General features: G+C 43.7%; 1 protein-coding gene across 3 annotated transcripts in view; it reads right to left on the bottom strand.

The window, feature by feature from the left end:
- Window positions 1-25,832, bottom strand: part of KCNQ4 (potassium voltage-gated channel subfamily Q member 4) — a 288,300-nt gene that overhangs the window by 44,637 nt on the left and 217,831 nt on the right. The window lies entirely within an intron of this gene.

The raw sequence follows: 25,832 nt of genomic DNA, 5'->3' as shown, positions 1-25,832 counted from the left end.
GTGCCAATCCCAAGAGGTAATTTACAGACAAATAAAAACATGGGTGAGGACTTTAAGGCACCAATAACAATAGACAGTTCTATACAAAATTTATAAAAGATTTTATTTGGACATGATTAAAGCATCAAAGAATAAAGAAAATAAACCTTAATGTGTACAAAATGGAATAGAGAGAATTAGATCATATGTTACAAAAGTTCTGCCATGAAGGCTAAAAAGCCCAATGGTGACCCCTACGCAATTCAACTTGTAGAATCTTCTTCAGGTAGACATAAATAATTGTAAATTCTATAAAACAGTAAAAATAAATAAGAAACAGAAAAATAATAATCCAGTTATACGTAACTATAAATGACTACATAAGTCTTTCAAGTATTAATTGTACAGTTTCAACTTACAACAAATCAACACCAAATTGGGCATCCTGTAACAATGCCGGAAAAGGTCCAATATGCCCATATATATAGCCACAGATGGCACAGAGGATAGGAGCCTACATATAAAGTATTGTGAATTTGTCATGGTTATGCAGTGATCTTCCTGTTTGCTTACCTCCCCTCATGTGTTCAGACTAAGAGGCCAGCCACTTCCACCTGGTGGTTTTTAAAACCTCTCCTCTAAGCATGGCTCCACCCCAGGCCCTATCAGGGAACCTTATATTAACCTGTACACTGCAAGCCAAGAGTGCTGATCAACCATTGTGTATTCCTTTGTGTGTTTAGCTTCCTGTTACCTGCCGTGTGCTCTTCTGTTGTTCCGTTACCAACTTTGGCGTGTCTTTGACTATATCTGTTTGCCTGTGATCCTGACCCTTTGGCGTGTCCCTGACTTTCCAGTCTGCTTGTGGACACGACCTTGGCTTTGTCCCTCACCATCCCTATCCTCCTGTTGCCTACTGTGGGTGTGAGCTGGGGGACCCTGGGGGTCGCGACCTGGAGCCAGTTGCAGCCAAGTCCATCCTCACCACTCGAGGCTCTGGTGAACACCTGCTGGCTCTTAGACTCCGCGCCCCAGGGAATCTTACGCTCTAACCCCGGTGGGACCTGTCTCCCATCCGCAGCAGTCAGCGGTAGGGTCCACACCTTGCGGTGCACTCCTGATTCCTACAGTGTGCATCTGTCACCTCGCCTCAAGGTGACCTGACAGAATTCAATGAGTAGTTCAGGATGAGGAGCAAAAACAGCCGAAAGGGTTATCCCAAGACACCACTGGCACTACCTAAAAGACTAATTTAAAATCAACCAAGATTGAGAAAAGGCCAGCAGACATTTGAGAGAGTATAAGCCGCACACAGCTCACCAGAGACAAAAGCAATAGTGTCTATAATGACAAATGAGATATAAAAAACAAATCACTAATTATAGGTTTATCTAAATTACAAGCCAAAAATGGCTATGTCCAAATATATGATCAAGCCAGTATAGTTAATATTTACTTGATCTACAGACCAGTTATAATGTGGGGATTGTATAGCCAAAAAAGCTAAAGAAAAATTGATTGTATAAAGCTCAGCAGGGATAGGTGTATTTAGAAGGATCAGAGCCAAGATCTGAATATCTGCAAAAACACATATGCGGTAGGCTAAATTAGAGGGCATAGATAAAGTTATCCTATTACATAACCATAGACCAAAGTTTGCAAGATTTAATAATGCAAAATTATCAGGATAATCACCTTGAATATGTTGTATAATAGAAGACAAGGTTATCTCTTCCCAGATGCTGAGCGAACAGAGGAGTATCCTAAATCATAGTACACCCCCTGTAAAAACAGTAAGGAAGAATATAAACTCCCTGTACATAAAAAGTAACGGTGAAGCTCAAATGTTGTATATGGAATCTGGGAGAGCAAAAGTGGCTTACCAGAGTCTGTATGTACTGTGGGCGGCTTCTCCAAACTAACACCACTGGCCACAAATAGAGACAAAACCAAAAGCCTCCTATTAAAGTCTAAAGCAGGAGGTAGGAATAAGTGTGTGCCAATGGTGGCAAGGCATCCCAATGGTGGACATCGCTGGAGAGAGAGAGGCTTCAGCTATATTCTTGTCTCCCGGTGCAGTATAACCCCATTGAAGGGGTACATAGATTAATCACTGTTTACTTCACTTCCATCTAAATGCTGATCATTGGCATAGGACCTGGCTGACATCATCATCTGTGCACATGTTTTATAACACAAGGCTCATCTTTATTCATCTTCTGGTGAGTGCACTATATATTGATGGTAAGATATCACAGTGGAGATTCTACAGACTACACTTTGGGTGGAATACTCTCTATTCGAGATGCTAGCTTCCTGACGTCTGACACGTTTTGACACCCCTTGGCTTCCTTGAAACGAGATGTTCTAAGAGACTTATTAATTCGTTTTTTATGCACTTTTGACCTTTATGTTCAACCACTTTGGACATTCATTCACTGTATTCATTTTTTAGCGCTGCACTTGTTTGATTTTATATTGTGTGAAGATTGTGTATCCACCTTTTGTGTGCTAGCAGCTCCTTTGTGGTTACACTTATTTTTGAAAAAAAAAATGGCGTGGGGGCCCCTTAAAATCCATACCAGAAGGGCTTGGTATGAATTGGGTGGGGAAAACCCCTATGCCATTTAAAAAAATAAATCCTATATATATATATATCCAATTGTACACTTCTATGTATGTATATTTATACACACACAGTATCTCACAAAAGTGAGTACACTCCTCACATGTTTGTAAATATTTTATTATATTGTTTCATGTGACAACACTAAAGAAATTACACTTTGCTACAATGTAAAGTAGTGAGTGTACAGCTTGTATTACAGTGTCAATTTGCTGTCTCCTCAAAATAACTCGAAACATAGCCATTAATGTCTAAACCTCTGGCAACAAAAGTGAGTACACCCCTAAGTAAAAATGTCCAAATTGGCCCATTTTCCCTCCCTGGTGTCATGTGACTCGTTCATGTTACAAGGTCTCAGGTGTGAATGGGGAGAAGGTGTGTTAAATTTGGTGTTATCACTCTCATACTAGTCACTGGAAGTTCAAAATGGCACCTCATGTCAAAAAAACCTCTCTAAGGATCTGAAAAAAAGAATTGTTGCTCTACATAAAGATGGTCTAGACTATAAGAAGATTGCCAAGACCCTTAAACTGAGCTGCAGCACAATGGCCAGAGCCATACAGGTCAGGTTCCACTCAGAACAGGTCTCACCATGGTCGACCAAATAAGTTGGGTGCATGTTCCACGGGTTGTCTTTGGAAAATAGACGTATGAGTGCTGCCAGTATTGCTGCAGAGGTTGAAGGGGTGGGGGGGTCAGCCTGTCAGTGCTCAGACCATACGTCGCACACTGTATCAAATTGGTCTGCATGGCTGTTGTCCCAGAAGGAAGTCTCTTCTAAAGATGATGTGCAAGAAAGCCCACAAACAGTTTGCTGAAGACAAGCAGACTAAGGACATGGATCACCACGCCAGCCAGGGGGGCAGGTGAGCCAGACTTGGCCTACGCCAGCCAGGGGGGCAGCCGAGCCAGACTTGGCCCACACCAGCCAGAGGGGCAGGTGAGCCAGACTTGGGCCACGCCAGCCAGGGGGACAGGCGCGCCAGACTTGGCCCATGCCCCATGAGGCACTGTAAAACTCTGACATTCACAGATATGACTAGGCATGCTGGGTATTGTAGATTCTTACCAACTGGAGGGCCATAGTTTAGAGACCCCTGGCTTAATTGAACAGCTCATTGGTTTCTATGCAGAAGTGAGCCTGATTTTGCATATTTCCAACTTTAGTAAATAAACCCCATTGTGTACTTAAAAGTGGGGTAGGACTGTACACTACTGGGTGGAGAAACGCAAGGTTTCCAACATCCACCAGCTCCGTGATGTCATTGTGGAGGAGTGGAAGAGGACTCCGGTGGCAACCTGTAAAGCTCTGAACTCCATGCCCAAGAGGGTAAAGGCACTGCTAGAAAGTAATGGTGGCCACACAAAATATTGACACTTTGGGCCCAATTTGGACATTTTCACTAGCTTTTGTTACCAGCGGTTTAGACATTAATGGCTGTGTGTTGAGTTATTTTGAGGGGTCAACAAATTGTACACTGTTATACAAGCGCTGCACTCACTACTTTACATTGTAGCAAAGTCTAATTTCTTCAGTGCTGTCACATGAAAAGATATAATAAAATATTTATAAAAATGTGAGGGATGTACTTACTTTTGTGAGATACTGGGTGTATATATATATATATATATATATATATATATATATATATATATATACATATATACTCTGTGACCTTATACTAACCAATATTGTAAAAAATCAATAGGTATAAAGATATAATGTGCAATATAATTTAAAAGTGCATATGTATTAAATGTTTATGCATAAATAAATTTATTTAGAGGAACCACTTGATTATGTGAAATATCCCAGTGTGTTTTATTTGAATAGCCTTCTCTATGTACCAGTGGAGACTGTTCAGTATAATACATGGGAATTTATACATTTAATGGAATTTATATTTATTCTTATTTTTTAATTAAGGTTTATCCCAAGTACTTTATTATATACATATACATATATTTTTTTAGGGTGTTCCTTGTTGGCTGATATATGGTGGTCGCTCTGGGCTGATCTTTGTGTGGGCTGCGCTGGGCTCAGGCGGCATTCATTGTTCCTTAGTGGACAGACAGCGGCAAAACTTTTCTAACGTTTTTCAAAAGAAACTTTTTGAAGGACCAATCTATGTACATATATTTTATACAAGTTCAGCATTGGTATGTATGTCAAACATGTTCAAACACAGCATAATCTTTCTTTGTCTAAAAATGTCCTTGTTAAGATCATTTCTACTTTTTTTCAGAATATACTTATACTCTCCTAAAAAAGCCTCTGAAGAAGGGATTATATCGTGAAACATGTCAGGCTGTTGGAGGATTGTTTGTATTCATCTGTGAATTTGTTTAAAAATTGATTTTATGTAAAGGAATTTTCCTGCATATAATGTATTTTATACATAACTTTTAATATATATTTTTCAGATAAATGACATTTTAATAAATAAGGTTTTTTTCTTGTTCGCCTATAAAGTCCTGCTGTACCGGGGGGTACTTGTGTCTCTCTTTTGACGGTCCTTATAGAATGCATAAATAAAATGTAGTCCAAAGTGCCCAAATTCCAGTGCACTCCCATCCACAGGTGTCCTTCAATCCACACCATGTGCCTATGGTAATGCTCTCACTTCAGGTAATAGATCTTGGAATCACAGGAGGTCATTAAAGTGATGTTAAAGGTAGATAAAAAAAAAAACAACAAAAAACAAACAAACATGTTTTATTTGCTCTGTGCAGTGATTTTGCACAGAGCAGCCCTGATCCTTCTTTTCTCAGGTTCCTTGCTGGTGGTCCTGCTTGTTATGGGGGCACCCAAGCATGATCTTCCCCCTACAGACCTTCCAAGTTCGAGGTTAGATTTTGAGTTTTAAATTTTTCACACACAAATCTCCTAATGACTACTAATTATTATTGGCAATGATAGTGCAAAAATATTATATTGATATTTAAAAATATTATTAAACAACCAAATTGTACAGAGGGTGTCCATATGCAAAATATGTTCCCCAAGCTTCTTGCTCCAGTTTTCTGGCTTCCTATCAATTAAAGAATAAAATTAAACCTTGGGACAGACTGCAGCCCATGTTTCCATTCTCACAGGTTTACTTTAAATAATTCTGAGGAGGCACATTGGTGTATACTATGTGAAACATGCAATACAAATAAAGTCACATCCCAATGAAAACTGTGTGTGTGTGTGTGTGGGGGGGGGGGGGGGGTGGTCAGTGAACCACAGGCTCTTGGAACTCTTATTTGGGGTTGAAATAAATCTCTTTCCCACGCTGGCATTCTGCAATGTATGCTTATTTTAGTAGCCACCAATTCCATTTTTTTAATATCTCTAGTCATTCCCAAAGAGCAAAGTTACTACACTGGTGAAAACTGTGGTTAATACAATATTTTAGATGAACAGTCCAACTATTAACAGAACTTTATGTTTTATAGGTTTCCCTTTCAGGAAAAAATAATTAAAAACTAGTAAGGGAACGCTGCAAGGATGAATCAGTGACAATCTATTATTCAGTTAATATGATTTTTGCATCATATATACAGTATAGTTATAATATATTAAATTGTAAACATTATTTGACATCAAATCTAGTAGCCTATTAGCAGTCTAGCAAACACTGACTTGTTAGTTGAATGAAAAAACATTTTTTAGTATTAGTGTGCAAATATTTTAAGTTCATATTTCAATGTTGACCTTGACTACTTTCTGTGTGACTTCCACATTCTTAGATGCTTGCTCTTTCCTATTTTGGTTATTTTATTTAATGCAAATTTTTTTAGATTGAACGGATTTGTATATTAACCACTTGAGATAGGGCAGATCTGCCAAGACAAGGACACTGCCTATCTGCTCAACAATAGTTTAAATAAATTATCAGCCACATATGGAGGGCATTTTTTTCAGTGAGACGGCAGACTTATAGACTTGCTTTGTGAGAAAAGGCGGAAGAGTACAACCATTGCAAAGAACTGCAAAGCAAAAAAGAGAAACTAAGTATTCTATAAGCAAATGTTACTGCTACCATACACAAATAAGTAGACAATAGTCATAAAAACTAGGATTTTAAAACATTCATAAAGACTGATAATATTTTTGTAAAGCCCCTCTACATGTTTTTGTAGAATAAAAGCATTAAAATAACCAGGAGCGGCCAGTCCATAATGAGTGTGGGGTGCCAGACTCATTTTTTTTTTCCAGCCACATGATTAGAGTCGGAAGCTTTAATTGGTTTGAAAAAAGGATGGATGAACCCACCCACTTGTGATACTGAAGAATCAATATTTTCTACTGTCTTCAGACTTCTCTTCCTGGCCAATCAGGGTTGGCCGGGAGGAGAAGTCAAAGAAGCTGAGGAGAGACTGGGGAACTGTGGAAGGCTGAGTGCGGGGGGACCGTGGAGGGCTGAGTGCATACTGGGGGGGGGGTTGTTTGCCCTCCCAAAACAGTTTAGCACCAGCCGCCACCGAAAATAACTATACATTATCCTTAAAACTATACAGTATATTCCCTTTAGAATCAAATGGATATATGGTATTAATTTTATGAGTAATATATTTGCCTCAAGTATACTTCTGTGTATTTGTGAGTATATGTTCTTATGGCCAGTTCCCACTAGGAATCGCACAGGAATGAATATGCATTTTCAACCCATTTATTTTTAATGGATTGGCTGCATCTCTCTGGATGGACCATCAGAGCATCTAAAGGCTGGTACACACTATGAGTTTTTTTCGTTCAACCAAGTGATCCAACGTTAGTACAGTGATTTCCCCCGCTGAGCTTTTGTGTTCTGACAGGTGGTACGGCCCCCCTGCCAGAACACCTCGATTGGGAGCCAGACAGCTGTGGGTTTTCCGGCATGCACATCCGACAGAAGCCAGCCGAATGTCTGGTTTCTGTCAGACCGGCTGGCATACACAAGGGGCAAATGTCAGATTTTTTAAAATAAACTGGCCAATGTAGCCAGACATTCGGCCCTTGTGTACGGGGCTTTACTGCCACACTACCTCCTTTCTTAGGCCTTTGTCTGTTGGGTGCACCACAAGGTTCTGTCCTTAAACATCTCTCCTTTTCATCTATATTCATTGTCTTTACCAACCGGCTAGCTAATTGGGCTTTAATTATCAATTATTTTCATATTATACTCAAATCATTCTATCTTCTAGCTCCCATCATTACTTCACGACTGTCTCTTGTTCATGAATAATCAAACAAACTGTTGTACTAACTCATGAACTATTAGAAGGTAGAAAAAGGCCAGGGGAACAGTGGAAGAATCAGTAAACCCTTGTCAATCTCTGGAAAATAAAGCGTTTTGGCGTCTGTCATGAAGGTGAGGACACCCTAAGCATATTCTCTTTGGTACTAAAAACAGGGGTCATGCATGCATCAGATGCAGCATCCACAAAAGGCTACCCTCCTTAGACTCGAAAAAAGAGCAGAAACAGGCATGGTGTTTCCTTTATCCCAGGCTGCTGACAGTGAGCATTAGGTGCCCTGTGTGTGTCTCCTCTACAGCCCTGGAGTTCCAGTCCAGGGTGTCCTGCTCTCTGCATTGTCGGATGCTTACACTTACTGGATTTTTGCTGATGCTGCACTCCTGCTCTGTGTGTGTGTAAATCGTGTTTTTTCCCCATTCCCATCTGTTATGCTGTGGCACTCTGTGAGCTGGTGATCCCGCCCATTCACTAGGCTGGGTAATTTTTGTCTTTACATGTACAGTAAATGGTGCTTTCTTTATTTTCAATAAAGTGTACTAATTTGCTGACATCACTCTACATTTCTGCTTTTTTGTGAGTCTTGTACTTGATTATCTATCTTTCATTGCTTCTCCACTCCCATACATGAAATAATTACTGCTGACAAAACCCAACAACCACAGCTCCCTTAATTTGTCGCTTAATGGTAATATGCGAGTATGCTCTCAAACTTAAACCTCATATTTTTGGACGAACTACCTTCTGTCTATGCCATTGTGAAAAAAAACATCTACAACTTTTTCTTCGTTACATAAGACACTGCTGCTTGCCTGCACAAAAAGAATGGTGCCACACTTGTTCATCCTTAAAGTGCTTGTAAGACCCCTTTCACACGAGGGCATTTTGCAGGCAGTATAGAGTTAGAAATAGCGCCTGCAATCCACCCTTAAACTGCTGCTCCATTGTTTCCAGTGTGAAAGCCTGAGGTCTTTCACACTGGAGTGGTGCGCTAGCAGGATGTCAGGAAAAGTCCTGCCAGCAGCTTCTTTGGAGCGGTGAAGGAGAGGTGTGTTTACTGCTCCTCCACCGCTGCTCCCCATTGAAATCAATGGGGCAGCTCTGCAATACCACCGGCAAAACGCTGCTTATACTTTTTTTTTTTGCACAGAGCAGCCCCGATCATCCTCTTCTAAGGTCCCCCTGCCAGCGCTTCTGCCTCCTTCTCCGAGTGCCCCAACAGTAATTTGCTTCCTATGGGGGCACTTGTGCATGCTCCCTCCCAAGCCCTGCTCTCTCCTTATTGGCTGTGATTGACAGCAGCGGGAGCCAATGACGAGACAAAGACCCAGGAGAACAGCCACTTGGGTAAGTATTGGGGGGCTGTGGGGCGGACTTCATACTGAAGAATTTTTATCAACATGCATAGAAAGCATGAAGGTAAAAAAACGTAAAGTGTTATTAAACCCACAACAGTAAAATTGGTCTGTATATGTAGAATAGCATGCTTGTTATACTCACTGTGGAACTTTAGGGGTTAATCCTCTGCATTGTGTAAAAGGGCTGTTTTAGCCTGTATGCACAGATCCTTCCCTCCTGAAATGACTACTTTCGAAAGAAAAGGCAAGGTAGCCAACCTCAACCTGCACATGCTCAGTTGTGTCTTTTATGCTGGAGAAAACAGTTACTTGTTCTCAGAGATAGCCAAGTCATAAGATATTGACATCACACATGTAGGCATGTATACAGGCTTTAGTGAGAAAATCTCCTCCTCCTGAGCTCTCAGCACTCTCCTGAGCTCTTGCAGTTCAAGCCTGTAGCTCCAAAGTAACAAAGCTCTTTACAGTTTGGTCCCTCCTTACATTTCTTTATTAACTTCTAGAAACCATACAAATGCAACTTCCAGTCTTCTTGTGACTGTATCCTTCCAGCAACCTGGTCACTACCTCACTCTCCTGCATCCTGAACTTCTGAAAAGTTTCTCAACTTCTTTGGAAATATTACTGGCTTTAGTAACACTTTAAACCTTTACAACCACTTTAACTATGCTGTTTATCTAATTTCCCATCTCTTCTTGGTCCTCCAATTCTATTCTTTTTTTGTTAGTCCCACCACTAACTGACTGAGGATAGCTATTAGTTACTCAGAAAGTGCAGTTCAAGCCTGTAGCTCCAAAGTAACAAAGCTCTTTACAATTTGGTCCCTCCTTACAATTCTTCACCAACTTCTAGTAAGCATACAAATGCAACATCCAGTCTTCTCGTGACCTTCTCCTTCTGGCACTCTGGTCACTACCTCACTCTCCTGCATCCTGAACTTCTCAAAAGTTTCTCAACTTCTTTGGAAACAGTTCTTTAGTCATACATAAAATTTGATGTAAAGTATTCTCACTGACTGATCCATCACTGCCATTTCTCATACAGCTTACTTCTACCCCTTAACACTCTACATAGTATATTTGTAGAAACAGATCACCTCTCTTTTAATGATATTGCTACATTTTGATATTCAGCCTTGTCTTTGGAATATTGTGTGCATTGAATTTCTTCTGCTACTTTTTTATACCATATCTATGACTTTGTACAATATCAAGTGAGGTTATGTTGCTATGTAAATAAATAGTATTTTTTAGATTTTCATTTGTTGTGAATTAATGTCTAAGTCATGTCGTAAAAGTTATCTAGGGTAGATCAGCAACCACTTATGTAATCCTATTCAGTAAAGTGGAACTAAACTCACTCAATCAACAGTAACTTTTTTATCTTATGCTGCTAGCCTTAGTTATTACATAGGAAGATATATTACATTTACTTGTTTTAAATTTCATTTTACATTTCTTCAGTTGCTTCCTAGTTTCTGGAGTAGGCCAAATGATGTCATACAATGCGGAAGTCTTTCTTAACTAAGCACGCCTGCCTGTACAACTGACCTTACAAAAGTGTACCAGCAGCCTGTGTATATTGTACTGTGAATGTGTGACATTTTCTAGGGTGTGATCACAAGGGCAGATGGATTCCGGGAAGTAAATGCTACACGAATCATTTGCCCTTATTCAAGATGGCCACTGAAAATGCTAGTTAGGGGTGTGTTTTTCAAAGTGATTTTCTCAGCAAAATAAAGCATGGGATTTGCTTTGAATATTAAAAATGTATTAAATAGTGGTTGGTTTTTGTTTTTCATGCTCAGATACAGCTGTCCATTTTAAGCATGCAAAAAAGAGAACTTGTTTCTGCTTAGAAAGCTGTACTGGAATTAGATTCAGGAAATGCATTGTGGAAAATAGCTCCCCAAGGGTGTGTATGTGTGTGTGTGGGGGTTGTTTCATGTCACACTTTAATATTGTGTCCGTCTGTGGAACGGCGCCAAAACGACTGTACCTAAAAATCTCCATAGCTAACGCTTCAAAAGCCTTTAAAGGTTGCCTGTTTAGAGTTACAGAGGAGCTCTGGTTCTAAAATTATTTATTTCGCTCTGATGTTCATGGTGATCCCTTCCATGTGTGGTTTACATATGTGTGAGGGACCTACGTGCGCATTCACATTCCTGTGTGACCACGGGGGCTTTTGATTTTTTTAAATGTTATTATTTATTTTATTTAAAATTACAATGTATTTTACATTTTTTTTTCTGAATCTCTTTTATTGCTATCATAAGGGATCAACAACATCCCTTGTGATAGCATGGGCCATGACAGGCCCTCTTTATAGAGAGATTCGGGCTCTGTTAGACCCCATATCTCTCCTCTGGCCCCAAAAACATCTGATCAAATGAAAATCAGTTTGATGCTTGTTCAACCTGGTAATGGCTTGTTTACATAGAACTGCAACCGGAAGTGACAAAATCCTTGTTGTTTCTGGTTTCTGACATAAAACAGTGGGAGGAACAACATCAGTTCTTCTCACTGTGTCCCAAGAACCAGATGCCACCAGTCGCATCCTTACAAGGCTCCTTGATTGCACAGGAGAGCCCAGTAAAGGCAGCAACGGGAGGGGAGTGGGAGTCCCATCCACTGCCTGTAAAAATAAACCAGCAGCTTCTTAGCTGCTAGGATTACTTTTACATTGAAGGAAATCGCTGGGTCTAAGAAATGATATATTGGTCATCGCTGCAGTGATGACTGAGATATCAACTTTACAATCCAGTGATGTATTGTTGCTTTGAAGCAGTTATACTTCAAATCTAAAAGACATTGATTCTATATTTAACAAAATAGCATTTATCATCTAATTTATTTTAGGTAAGCAAGTATCCTTAAACTTTTGATGTGATGTGGAAAACCCACAATGTGCATTTCCTGCACTGCGTTCAAATTCCACTGCCCTTGCGATCTGCAGTAGGTGTCAGTGCAAACATAACGCCACCCCAAAGACAGGTCACAAACGCAGTGTGTTTGCTGGCACAGGATCACATGGTACAAAGCGACCATGTGATCTGGTTGCAGTGAGTTTCTAAAATTGATGCATGCACGTCTTTGGTGAGATGCAGTGAGATTTGAGCCCACTGAAAATAAATGGGCTCAAATCGCATTGCACTGAATTGCATGTAAGGGACTTAGTCAACACGTGTGAGGTAAGAGCAATGTGCAAAATGCTTTCCCTGGTCTAATGTTAGCCAAAATCTGACTGGTTACTATGGGCTACTATAGTTTGTATGTTTTTGTTGCTGTTTGCATCACCTTATTATATAAACATGCTACTGAGTTAGTTTACTAAACTGTTGGATCTGTTAATAATGAAGCAACCAACCTGATTCTAGCTATATTTTTTCTATTGCAGGTTATAATATAAAATAAAATAAATGGCTTCACTTGGAAACACCTCCACTTTTCTTTTCCTTTGCCATAAAACACCCCAAAAAACAGCATGGACTTTCACTTCCTAACACATCTGCACATCTACTGTCTTTTAATGGCATTTTACATCATATTTATTGAAGATCACACCATTTTCCACTAATAGGTGAGAAAGCAATCTGCTTTATGTTACTGTCAGGATACTGAGATCCTTCTATTCCCCCAGTGGGTTTGATAGTTTCCAGCTTACAAAGATCTCCCCCCACCTCAAAGTATTAACACCCCCCATACACAAAGAGCTTAGCATTTATAAACCAGCAACTGCCAGGGTTGGGGAGGGGGAAGACCTGGGCCTTTTTATTTTGATGGGAAAATAAATACCTTCCATAGCAACACTCTACGCTCCCCTAAATATTATGGCAGTGAGAAGAAAACTCACTCACGAGGACAAGAGCTCTGCATACTGAACACAGAATGAAAAGCAAGAAAATACACTTTTCTGTAAGCAAACACATAATCTGTATTCATACAACAGCAATATAAAAGCAAGCCTTCGCTCCCTCTAATATAAACAATACTTTATGGATGCACCTTATTCCTACAGACTGTAATCCTAGGAAAACCAAAATGAATTGGAGCCAAATTTGACTTATTTGTTTGCCTAGACAACAGAGGTGTGCAAAATTCAAATGCCTACAGTAACCAAATGGATTTTTTACCTTTCATAGTTTAGATTCGTTATGACAATGAAACATTATTGTAGACTAGTTGTTAGGTGCTACTGCACTTCATGTATTATTGGGAAAGAATTGGCAATGCTAATATTGAATAAATATCGCACATAATTATTATACTGCAAATAGATCTCGTGTGCAAGCAGGGCTGGACTGGGGCAAAAATGTGGCCCTGGACTTCATCCAGACTGGCCCACTTTAATTTTGCAAACGCACATAACCGTATAGAAACTGTTGGGGGGGGTGGAGGACATAGGGTGACACAGTGGGGGGGGGATTGGAGGACACAGAGGGACAGCGTGGGGGGTGGAGGACAGAGGGGGACACTGTGGGGGGTGGAGGACACAGTAGGGTGTGTAAGAAACAGTGGGACACTGGGAGGCGGAGGACACAGGGACACCGTGGGGGGGTGGAGGACACAGTGGGACACAATTAGGGTTGGAGGACACAGGGGGACACCGTGGAGGACACAGTGGGGGCAGAGGACACAGTGGGACACAATTAGGGTTGGAGGACACAGGTGGACACCATGCAGGAAACAGTGGGGTTGGAGGACAGAGGGGGACAGCGTGGGGGGGGGGGGGTGGAGGACACATGCATGCTCTTCTTGTCCTTCCCAGATGATGACGAGCCGTGCAGCCATTACTTTGACAGGTTGTCACTCAAACCGGCCCACTGAGTCATCGGCCCACCGGGAAACTCCCGGTAGTCCCAATGGCCAGTACATGCCTGTGTGCAAGGCAGAATGTACAAGGTTTCCTAACCGTGACTAATAATGGTCCATGATTTCCACACTGGCCCAAGAATACGTGTATATTTATTACATTTTAAAAGAACTTCATGTGTTATTTCTTCACCTGTAGTATAGCAAAGTCAAGCACTGAATGACGACATGCAGTAGTTGACTAAATGGAGCTAGAACACTACAGTGGCACATTCCAGTATCTTGATATGCAGTGCGAGTAGCCAAGATTAGGGATGAGCCGAACACCCCCCGGTTCGGTTCGCACCAGAACTTTCGAACGGACCCCAAATTCGAACGAACTTTAGAACCCCATTGAAGTCTATGGGACTCGAACGTTCGAAATGAAAAGTGCTAATTTTAACGGCTAATATGCAAGATACTGTCCTAAAAAGGGTTTGGGGACCTGGCTCCTGCCCCAGGGGACATGGGTCAATGCCTAAAATGTTTTTCAAAATGGCCGTTTTGGCGGGAGCACTGATTTTAATGACGATTAAAGTGAAAAAAAAAAGTGAAATATTCCTTTAAATATGGTGCTGGGGGGTGTCTGTAGTATGCCTGTGAAGTGCCACGTGTTTACCGTGTTTAGAACAGTCCCTGCACAAAATGACATTAAACGGAAATAACACCATTTAAAACTGCTTGCGGTTTTAATGTTATATCTGGTTCCTGCAATATGGTTGAAAATCATTGAGAAAAATGGCATGGGTAGCCCTCCCTGCCCATTACCAGCCCCTTTAGGTCTTGTACGCATATTAAGGGGAACCCCGTACCCATATTAAAAAAAGGAAATGCGTGTGGCCCCCAGGCCCTATATACTCAGAACAGCAGTATACAGGCGGTGCAAACAAGACAGGGACTGTGTAGGTTTGTTGTGTTAAGTTGAATCTGTTTGTAATTTTCAACTGGTACATTTTTAAAGTGTAGCTCCAGTCAAAAAAACTATTTTTAAGCTTTTTGGAAAACATAGGGAAGGGTTATCACCCCTGTATAATTCGTTTTGTCGTCCATCTTTTTTCATCTCACTTGCTGTTGTCTCCTTCCGTTTGCAAGTAGGAGATGTTTGTAAATTGGATGTTTGAAAGTAGGGGCCTGCCCTATATGCTCTGCAGAAATGGCAGAACAAGGTGTTGGTTTTTCCACAACATTGTAAGCCCTCAAAGTGACTCTTGGTGGGCGCTGGAGCGCCCTGCTGTGAACGATTATATCAAGAATTGTAATTACATGCCATTGTTGAACAGTGGTAGAAAAATTGACCTTTGGTGGTTGTGGTGCTGGTGCCACAACACTATAAGTCCTCACCGTTACTCTGGGTGGGCACAGGAAGGGGCCCTCCTGTGAAATATTATATCAAGAATTGTAATTACATGTCCCTGTTAAACAGGGGCAGAAAAATTTGGCCTTAGGCACTGCTGCTGGTGCCACCACACTGCAACCTCTCCCATATACTCTAGTTTTATTGCAGGAATTAGCCCTGCTGCAAAGCATTGCATCAAAAATTGTACTTAAACGCCCCTGTTAAACAGGGGCAGAAAAATTGGGCCTTAGGCACTGGTGCTGGTGCCACCACACTGCAACCTCTGCCATATACTCTAGTTTTATTGCAGGAATTAGCTCTGCTGCAAAGCATTGCATCAAAAATTGTAATTAAACGCCCCTGTTAAACAGGGGCAGAAAAATTGGGCCTTAGGCACTGGTGCTGGTGCCACCACACTGCAACCTCTGCCATATACTCTAGTTTTATTGCAGGAATTAGCCCTGCTGCAAAGCATTGCATCAAAAATTGTAATTAAACGCCCCTGTTAAACAGGGGCAGAAAAATTGGGCCTTAGGCACTGGTGCTGGTGCCACCACACTGCAACCTCTGCCATATACTCTAGTTTTATTGCAGGAATTAGCCCTGCTGCAAAGCATTGCATCAAAAATTTTACTTAAACGCCCCTGTTAAACAGGGGCAGAAAAATTGGGCCTTAGGCACTGGTGCTGGTGCCACCACACTGCAACCTCTGCCATATACTCTAGTTTTATTGCAGGAATTAGCCCTGCTGCAAAGCATTGCATCAAAAATTGTAATTAAACGCCCCTGTTAAACAGGGGCAGAAAAATTGGGCCTTAGGCACTGGTGCTGGTGCCACCACACTGCAACCTCTGCCATATACTCTTGTTTGATTGCAGGAATTAGCCCTGCTGCAAAGCATTGCATCAAAAATTGTACTTAAACGCCCCTGTTAAACAGGGGCAGAAAAATTGGACCTTAGGCACTGGTGCTGGTGCCACCACACTGCAACCTCTCCCATATACTCTTGTTTGATTGCAGGAATTAGCCCTGCTGCAAAGCATTGCATCAAAAATTGTACTTAAACACCCCTGTTAAACAGGGGCAGAAAAATTGGGCTGATGGCATCAACCAGAACCAGAAATGTTCTTCCAACATATCAGTGGAGGAGGAAGAGGATAGATAATCAACATAACAGGACAGTCACTCAGCATCAGCATAGGCAGTCTTGAAGGGATGTGATATTTCAAAAAAAATTATTCTGTTACATCAGCTTCAGGTGCTTGGTAGCTGTGGGTGATCCAAGACTGATTCATCTTGATGAAGGTCAGTCGATCAACTGATTCGGTGGACAGGCGCACCCTGTGATCGGTAACAAAGCCACCAGCAGCACTGAAGGTGCGTTCCGAAAGAACGCTGGATGCAGGACAGGCCAGTAGCTCAATTGCATACTGTGCAAGCTCTGGCCAGTGATCCATCCTCAAGACCCAGTAAGCCAGAAGATTTTGGTGGGAAAGGTGTCCATGTCTGACCTTGCCCCTAGGTATTCCTGCACCATGTAAATCAGACGCTGGCGATGGGTGCTGGAACCGATCATACCTTGGGGCTGCGGACTAAAAAATTGTCTGAAAGCATCAGTCAGGCGGCCACCTTCTCCACCGCTCCCTCTGACCGATGCCTCAGCAACACGTTGTCCAGGACCAGGAGTTTGTAACCTCCCAGTCTCTGGGAACGCGTTGCACAGACCTTTCTGCAAGGCCTCCTGGAGATGTCTCATCCTCTGCTCCCTCTGCGATGGCAAGATAAGGTCGGCAACCTTACCCTTGTACCGTGGATCAAGGAGAGTGGCCAGCCAGTAATGGTCCCTCTCCTTGATCCGAAGAATACGAGGATCCTTCCGCAGGCTTTGCAGGATCAGGGAGGCCATGCAGCGTAGGTTAGCTGAGGCATTCGGTCCGGAGTCCTCTGGGTCACTAAGGACAACATGATCCGCAGCTACCTCCTCCCAGCCACGTACAAGTCCACGTGTTTCTTGGGACTGTAAATCATCCCTACAAGACTGCTGCTGCTGCTGCTGATGCTGAGTGCCAGCCTCCACCTCCATGCTGACACAATCATCCTCCTCCTCCTCTTCCTCCTCCTCATCCTCTTCCTGTGTGATGGGTGGCACAGCAGGAACACTGTCTGGAAAAGAGGGCCTTGAGAGGCAAGGAAGTCCTCCTCTTCCTGCCTCTGTTCTGCCTCAAGTGCCCTGTCCATTATTCCACGCAGCGTATGCTCCAAGAGGTGGACAAGAGGTACAGTGTCACTGATGCATGCACTGTCACTGCTCACCATCCTTGTGGCCTCCTCAAACGGTGACAGGACAGTGCATGCATCCCTGATCATGCCCCACTGGCGTGGTGAGAAAAAACCAAGCTTCCCTGACCCTGTCCTGGTGCCATAGTCGCACAGGTACTCATTGATGGCCCTCTGCTGCGTGTGCAGCCGCTGCAGCATGGCCAATGTTGAGTTCCATCTGGTGGGCATGTCACATATAAGGCGGTTCTTGGGCAGGTTCAACTCCTTTTGGAGCTCAGCCAGCCGAGCACAGGCATTAAATGATCGGCGGAAATGCACACAGACTTTCCTGGCCTGCTTCAGGACATCCTGTAAGCCGGGGTACCTGCCCAAGAACTGCTGCACCACCAGGTTAAGGACGTGAGCTATACAGGGCACATGGGTCAGTTGTCCCTGTCGGAGGGCGGAGAGGAGGTTGGTGCCATTGTCACAAACCACCATTCCTGGCTTGAGCTGGCGTGGCGTCAACCACCTCTCGGCCTGCCCCTGCAGAGCTGACAAAACATCCGCCCCAGTGTGGCTCCTGTCCCCCAAACAAACCAGCGCAAGCGCGGCATGGCATCGTTTTGCCTGCGTACTTGCGTAGCCCCTGGAACGCCTACGAAGCACCGCTGGTTCTGAGGACAGAGCACTGGAAGAGGCCATGGAGGAAGAAGAAGAGGAGGGGTGGAGGAGAGAGGTGTGTCACAACTAGGGATGAGCTTCGAATTCGAGTCAAACTCATGTTCTACTCGAACATTGCCTGTTCGCCTGTTCAGCGAACAGTGAACAATTTGGGCTGTTCGCAGCAAATTCGAAAAGCCGGAACACCCTATACAAGTCTATGGGAGAAATCTAAAGTGCTAATTTTAAAGGGTAATATGCAGGTTACTGTCCTAAAAAGTGTTTGGGGACCCGGGTCCTGCCCCAGGAAACATGGATCAATGCAAAAAAAAGTTTTAAAAACGGCCGTTTTTTCAGGAGCAGTGATTTTAATAATGATTAAAGTGAAACAATAAAAGTGTAATATTCCTTTAAATTTCGTAGCTGGGGGGTATCTATAGGGGTATCTGTAGGTGACCCCGCCCCCTCTGATGTAACGGAAACCTGCGTTACATCAGAGGGGGCGGGGTCACCCACACGTCACTGGGGAACCCCTGGCTTCCCTCTCCAGCGTCAGAGGGGCGGGGTCAGGTGACGGGTGGCCCCGCCCTCCTAATATAAGAAACGTCAGCGCTGGGATCTCTGCAGTGTCTCCGGAGTGGAGACAGAAGAAGGATGTATGGACAGCGCTGGACTGAGAGATCCCCCGTCGCTGGATATGATCATCCATCGCTGGACCCTGGAGACCCGTCGCTGGATAGCAAAAGTGGATTAGCACCGCTGGAATCTTTTTTTTATTTTTTTTATTTTTAATAAAGGAATTTTTCAAAAGTGTGTTTGTCTTATTTAACCATTTTGACACTTTCCTTGTGAAATGGTAGGGGTACTTTTGTACCCCCTTACCATTTCAAACAGGGGGGGGGGCGGGATCTGGGGGTCCCCTTGTTAAAGGGGGCTTCCAGATTATGATAAGCCCCCCGCCCGCAGACCCTCACAACCAACGGCCAGGGTTGTGAGGATGAGGCCCTTGTCCTCATCAACATGGGGACAAGGTGCTTTGAGGGGTCACAGACCCCCAAAGCATCCTCCCAATGTTGAGGGTATGTGGCCTGGTACGGTTCAGGAGGGAGGGGGGGCCGCTCTCTCGTCCCCCCCTCTTTTCCTGCGGCCTGCCAGGTTGCGTGCTCGGATAAAGGGTCTGATATGGATTTTTAGGGGGACCCCACGTCAATTTTTTTTTAATTTGATGCGGGGTTCCCCTTAATATCCATATCAGACCTGAAGGGTCTGGTTATGGATATTTAGGGGGACCCCACGTCAATTTTTTTTTAAATTTGACACGGGGTTCCCCTTAATATCCATGTCAGACCTGAAGGGCCTGGTAATTGAATTTAGGGGAACCCCCACGCTTTTATTTTTTTATTTTTTTATTTTTTATCAATGAATGAATGAATTGTCGGCTAATGCAGAGAACACTCATTGAGTGTTCTCTGTATTACGGGACCCGACAATAGCCGCAAGTGATTTTAAAAGACTTTTTTTCCTGCACAAATGACACTTTGTGCAGGGACAGTTCTAAGCACCAGAAACATGCGCCCCTTCACAGGCATACTATAGATACCCCCCAGCTACGAAATTTAAAGGAATATTACACTTTTATTGTTTCACTTTAATCATTATTAAAATCACTGCTCCTGAAAAAACGGCCGTTTTTAAAACTTTTTTTGCATTGATCCATGTCCCCTGGGGCAGGACTCGGGTCCCCAAACACTTTTTAGGACAGTAACCTGCATATTACCCTTTAAAATGAGCACTTTAGATTGTGAACGTTCGAGTCCCATAGACTTTAATAGGGTTCTAAAGTTCACACGAAGTTTAGGTCTGTTCGCAGGTTCTGGTGCGAACCGAACAGGGGGGTGTTCGGCTCATCCCTAGTCACAACCAATAGTAGCATTTTGGAGGCGTGGTGGCGGAACAACCTCCAACACTACTGCACCTTGTCCTGCATCCTTCCCAGCTGCCAGAAGAGTGACCCAATGGGCCGTGAAAGACAGGTAACATCCCTGTCCATGCCTGCTGGACCATGAGTCAGCGGTAATATGCACCTTACCGCTGACCGCCCTGTCCAGCGAGGCAAGGACATTGCCTTCCACATGCCGGTAGAGAGCCGGAATCGCCTTCTGTGAGAAAAAGTGGCGTTTGGGGACCTGCCACTGAGGAACCGCACATTGTACAAACTCACGGAAGGGGGCCGAGTCTACCAACTGAAAAGGCAGCAGTTGAAGTGCTAGCAATTTAGCCAAGCTAGCATTCAACTGCTGGGCATGTGGATGGCTTGAACTTCTTTCGCCGGTCCAGCAGCTGGGGCAGGGACATTTGCCTGCTATAATCGGACGTGGGTGTACCGCTAGCAGAGTTCCCGGAAGCACTTGGCTGTGACACACCTAATTCTACACCTTCATTCCTCTCAGAGCAGGTTTCAGAGAGGACTGAAGGTCTAGTGGGGTTGGAGATGCCAGCTGATGAGGAGCAAGGAGAGGTCCGCTTTGTTCTTTGGTGTGGGTCTTTGAGGTACGCTTGCCAACGAGCTGCATGGCAGGTCAACATATGTCTGGTCAAGCATGTGATGCCCAAGCAGCTGATGTTTTGGCCACGTGAGATACGCTTGAGACATATGTTGCAAATAGCAGCGGTGCGATCTGATGCACTCGTCTCAAAAAAGGCCCACACCAAAGAAGTTTTAGAATAACGCGCAGAGGCAGCGCTCTGCACAGGCGGAGCTCTGCGGTGTGATTCAGTCGGTGTGCTGCCCCTAAGCTGGCCCCCGGAGGGCATCCTGCCTCGTTGGACATGTGCCTCCTCCTCCTCCTCCTCTCTCTTTCCAGGCACCCACGTGGAGTCAGTGCCCTCATCATCCCCTCCCTCTTCATCGCTGTAGCAAACCTGGCAGTATGCTGCAGCTTGTGGAACATGACTGCCAGATTGCTGTCCTTCTTGAGCATCCCCTCTCTCTGCGCTCACGCTACTGCCTTCCTCTAGCTGAGTGTCATCATCAGAGCCCACAAAACACTGGGCATCCTCCTGGAGCATGTACCCAACACTGTGCTCAAAGAGTTCAGGAGACTCCTCAGGAGGATGTGGCGGGTCTAGGGAAGGAGTCACTGATGATGACATTGAGAGGAGGGAAGACGATGCGTTGGCAGCTGCTTTGCTAGTACCCTGAGACTGGGTGAGAGAGGATGAGGAGGATGAAGAGGGCTTGGTCATCCACTCTACCAAGTCGTTGGCATGTTGCGGTTCAACATGTCCAGCTGCCGAAAAGAAGGACAAGCGTGTCCCATGGTCACGTGCTGATGACAATGCACCGCGTCCACGACCAGCACTGTTGTCTCTAGACACAGAGCCTGCTTGCCCTCTTTTATCAGCTCGTGCCTGTCTGCCTCTCCTTTCTGGCCTTCCAGACATGGTAATGGCCTGAAGGGAGTTGGGTAAAAAAGCAGTTGGGTAGTGTATATTGTGCTAGAGGCACACAACACCCACTAACTCCTGCAGATGCCTTTATTATAGAACACCAGAGATAAAGGGGTATATACAGATGTATACTGTGCTGTGCTGGAGGCACACACAACTTCCAATAACTCCTGCAGATGGCAAGTGGGCTCAAATAGAGAACAGCTATGTAGGTGGATATAGCGGTATGTACTGGGTACAGAGCACGCAGACAGCACGCACTATCTCCTAACACTACTGACTGCAAGCTCTATTATAAAAAATAGATCACTAGCTATATAGGTGAGGTGAATATAGCGGTGTATACTGCGGTCAGGGCACGCAGACAACAACACACAACAGAAAGATCGAAAATCGTCCGAAAACGATCGGTGTGTACTGTGTTGAAGGTACACAGAACACCCACTAACTCCTGCAGATGCCTTTATTATAGAACACCAGAGATAAAGGGGTATATACAGATGTATACTGTGCTGTGCTGGAGGCACACACAACTTCCAATAACTCCTGCAGATGGCAAGTGGGCTCAAATAGAGAACAGCTATGTAGGTGGATATAGCGGTATGTACTGGGTACAGAGCACGCAGACAGCACGCACTATCTCCTAACACTACTGACTGCAAGCTCTATTATAAAAGATAGATCACTAGCTATATAGGTGAGGTGAATATAGCGGTGTATACTGCGGTCAGGGCACGCAGACAATAACCACTACACAACAGCAAGATCGAAAATCGGCCGAAAACGATCGGTGTGTACTGTGTTGAAGGTACACAGAACACCCACTGCTTCAGACGCCAACACACTACACAAGGCCACCGCGCTGGCGGCCTTATATAGTGTGGGGCGTGCACTACACAGCCTGAGCTATGATTGGCCACAGGCATCCTGCCTGTGGCCAATCATGGCTCTCCTCGTTGCTGGCGCTGTGATTGGCCAAGCATGCGGGGTCACAGTGCATGCTTGGCCAATCATGAGCCAGTAATGCACTGCGCCATCGCAGTGCATTGTGGGCCGTGAGCACCACACGAATTTGGCGCGAACGGACCAAAATGTTCGGACTTTGCCGAACGGACGAACAGCCAATGTTCGAGTCGAACGTATGTTCGACTCGAACACGAAGCTCATCCCTAGCCAAGATATGTCCTGATGCTGGTTGGGAAAAGTATAGTGTTAGGAAAAAAGGAAAAGTATAGTGTTTTTCTAGAGATCATGCAATTTGAGTTAAATCAAGTTTGTGAATACATGATGATAGTGGTGGCCATCTTACTTGATATAGCGGGATTTGAATTGGGCCCCTGACATAACCAAAGGGTCATACATAATAAGCATCGGAAGCAATCCTAAAGAAAGCTATCAGAGACTGCAAACATGCAACAGAAGTTTGTCAGAGACTAGGGGTATACTACAGGAGATGGTTAAAGATTATGGGCATACTATAGTAGATGGTCAGAGACTATGGGCATACTACAGGAGATGGCCAGAGACTTTGGTTATACTACAGGAGATGGCCAGAGACTATGGGCATACTACAACTACAGGAGATGGTCAGAGACTATGGGCATATTACAGGAGATGGTCAGAGACTCTGGTATATTACAAGAGATGGTCAGAGACTTTGGGCATACTACAGGAGATGGTCAGACACTATGGGCATACTACAAGAAATGGTCAGAGACTATTGGCATACTGCAGGAGATGGTCAGAGACTATGGGCATACAACAGGAGATGGTCAGAGATGTTGGGTATACTACAGGAGATGGTCAGAGACTATGGGCATACTACAAGAGATGGTCAGAGACTTTGGGAATACTACAAGAGATGGTCAGAGACTTTGGGCATACTACAGGAAATAGTCAGGGACTACAGGCATACTACAGAAGATGGTCAGAAACGGCAGAAATTATATATGAGTTGTTGGAGACTGGGTACAGGCTACAGGATTTAATTGTGAACTGGAGCCAGCCATAGAGATACATTACAACAAATAGATATCACTGCTAGTACTGCCTTTTAATAAATCAATGCTGCCATAGTTGTGATCCCTTACAAAATTATTTATGCCACGTTTAATATTTATTATAAAAGATCAGAAGTAAAAACAGAGAAAAGTGATGAACAGCACAGCTGTGCCATTAGGGAAATCTGCCTTTGACAAACCAGTAAGTGAGAGGAAATCTATCCAAAGTGAGAGAAAATCCCAATGTCACCTTAGCAGGGGTCCCCATTGGAATATTTTCCTTCTCCTCCTTTTCAGTAACAACTGCAACATTTTGGATTTTTCATTATTTGTTCTCTCTGTGACAATAATCACTAGGACAAAGGAGGGGGCTCTTCCACATGGGCAATCCACCTGGCGGACTCCACTTTGCTCAGCGGGAGGATTGATCCACTGATCCCCGCTGAGCAGGTGAATGACAGGTCCATCTCTGCTCCCTGTACAGAGACGGACCTGTCAGAGTCCCGCTCTCCTCTATGGGAGATCGGATGAAAATGGACCACCTGTCTGTTGTCATCCGATCCACTAGACGGATAGAAAATAGGGTCTCCATCCGTCTGGATTTCACGGACAGGATCGGATAGCAGCCGGTGTCAGTGGACATTGTACCTCTGACATCCGCTGCCCTATAGGAGTGAATGTAGAGTCCGATCAGGTCCGTCTGAAGAGCTGACAGGTGAATCTGATCGGAAAGCCCGTGTGAAAGAGGCCTAAACCTTTCTAACAGGGACACAGAAAGCAGTAAAAACCTGGCAAAGGTTTTAACCCTTCCCAAATAAAAACAAAACAAAAAAAAACACCATTTATACAATTGCATGTGTACGCTGATTCTTTCAGGGTATTATTTGTGACAATGCAGATAAACAAATACACTTTTCTTCTTATTAGCTTGGGTTAGGTATAAAATCCATTTATACTAGAGCTGCACGATTAATAGCCAAGATTTGTTGTTGCAATCCTGACGAAAGTGTTTCCCGATTCTTTCTATGCAAAGAATTCTCTCTGCTCTGAAGCCATGGCTGTCAAAAGAAAGGAAGGAAGAAACTGGGCAGTCTGCCAAGAATCAAAACATTCTTTTTCAGTTGAACTAAGTACTGTATAAACATTGTAACAATTTGTCAATGGAATAGACTTCCTGTGTATGGCTTCATTCTCACGAGGTGGATCCGCTGCCTCGGAGTCCGCCTCTGTCCGCCAGCTCAGAGGAAGAGCTCTCCGCTGATCTCCACTGAGCCGGCAGATGACAGCTCCCTCTCTGATCACTGAGTTGGGAGGGGCTTGTCGAGTGTCACTAGTTACTATGGAGAGATCGGACGAAAACGGACAGCATGTCCATTTTCATCAGCTCCACCAGGGACGGATGCGAACATAGGGGCATCCGTCTGATTTTAGCTGATCGGACCAGGTCGGATGTGAAAAAAGTTTAATCACTTAAACACTAGACCTTTTTCTTACATTTGTTGGTTTCAAGTTAAAATATTTTTTTTTGCTAGAAAATTACTTAGAACCCCCAAACATTATATACTTTTTTTAGTAGACACCCTAGAGAATAAAATGGTGGTTGTTGCAATATTTTATGTCACACTGTATTTGCGCAGTGATCTTTCAAATGCATTTTTTTTGGAAAAAATTACTTTAATGAATGAAAAAAAACAAAAAAACACCAACTAGTAAAGTTAGCTCATTTTTTTTTTTTTTATATTTCTCATTTTGGCCAGAATCGTGCAGCTCTAATTTATACCGCTGCATAGAAACTGCAAACTGCTTACGCGAAAGAATATTTGTTGTCTCTATCCTGCAGTCATTGCTTTCTCTCATCTGTTCTCCAGACACAAGCGCTAGGGAACTTTATCTGTCCTTTTCTGCAAGGAAGCGGCTGACAACATTTTGTTTTTTAATTAAGCATTATGTTCTATGGCCCAGTACAGCACCGCTCCTTCATGTGTTTACATTAACACAGCTTTTATTTGAAGATGTCCAGAGGTAGCATCAAATAACGAGGCCGCAAGCATGTCCCCTGTAGAGTAGTCAGCTTTGTAACTATTTATT

The sequence above is a fragment of the Lithobates pipiens genome, unplaced genomic scaffold (genome assembly GCF_037356315.1).
Source record: "Lithobates pipiens isolate NorthernLeopardFrog02 unplaced genomic scaffold, aLitPip1_a1.2 Scaffold_16, whole genome shotgun sequence".
Lineage (NCBI taxonomy): Eukaryota > Metazoa > Chordata > Amphibia > Anura > Ranidae > Lithobates > Lithobates pipiens.
Note: the sequence above shows the minus strand (reverse complement) of the source record. Positions and strands in the feature narration are given on the sequence as shown.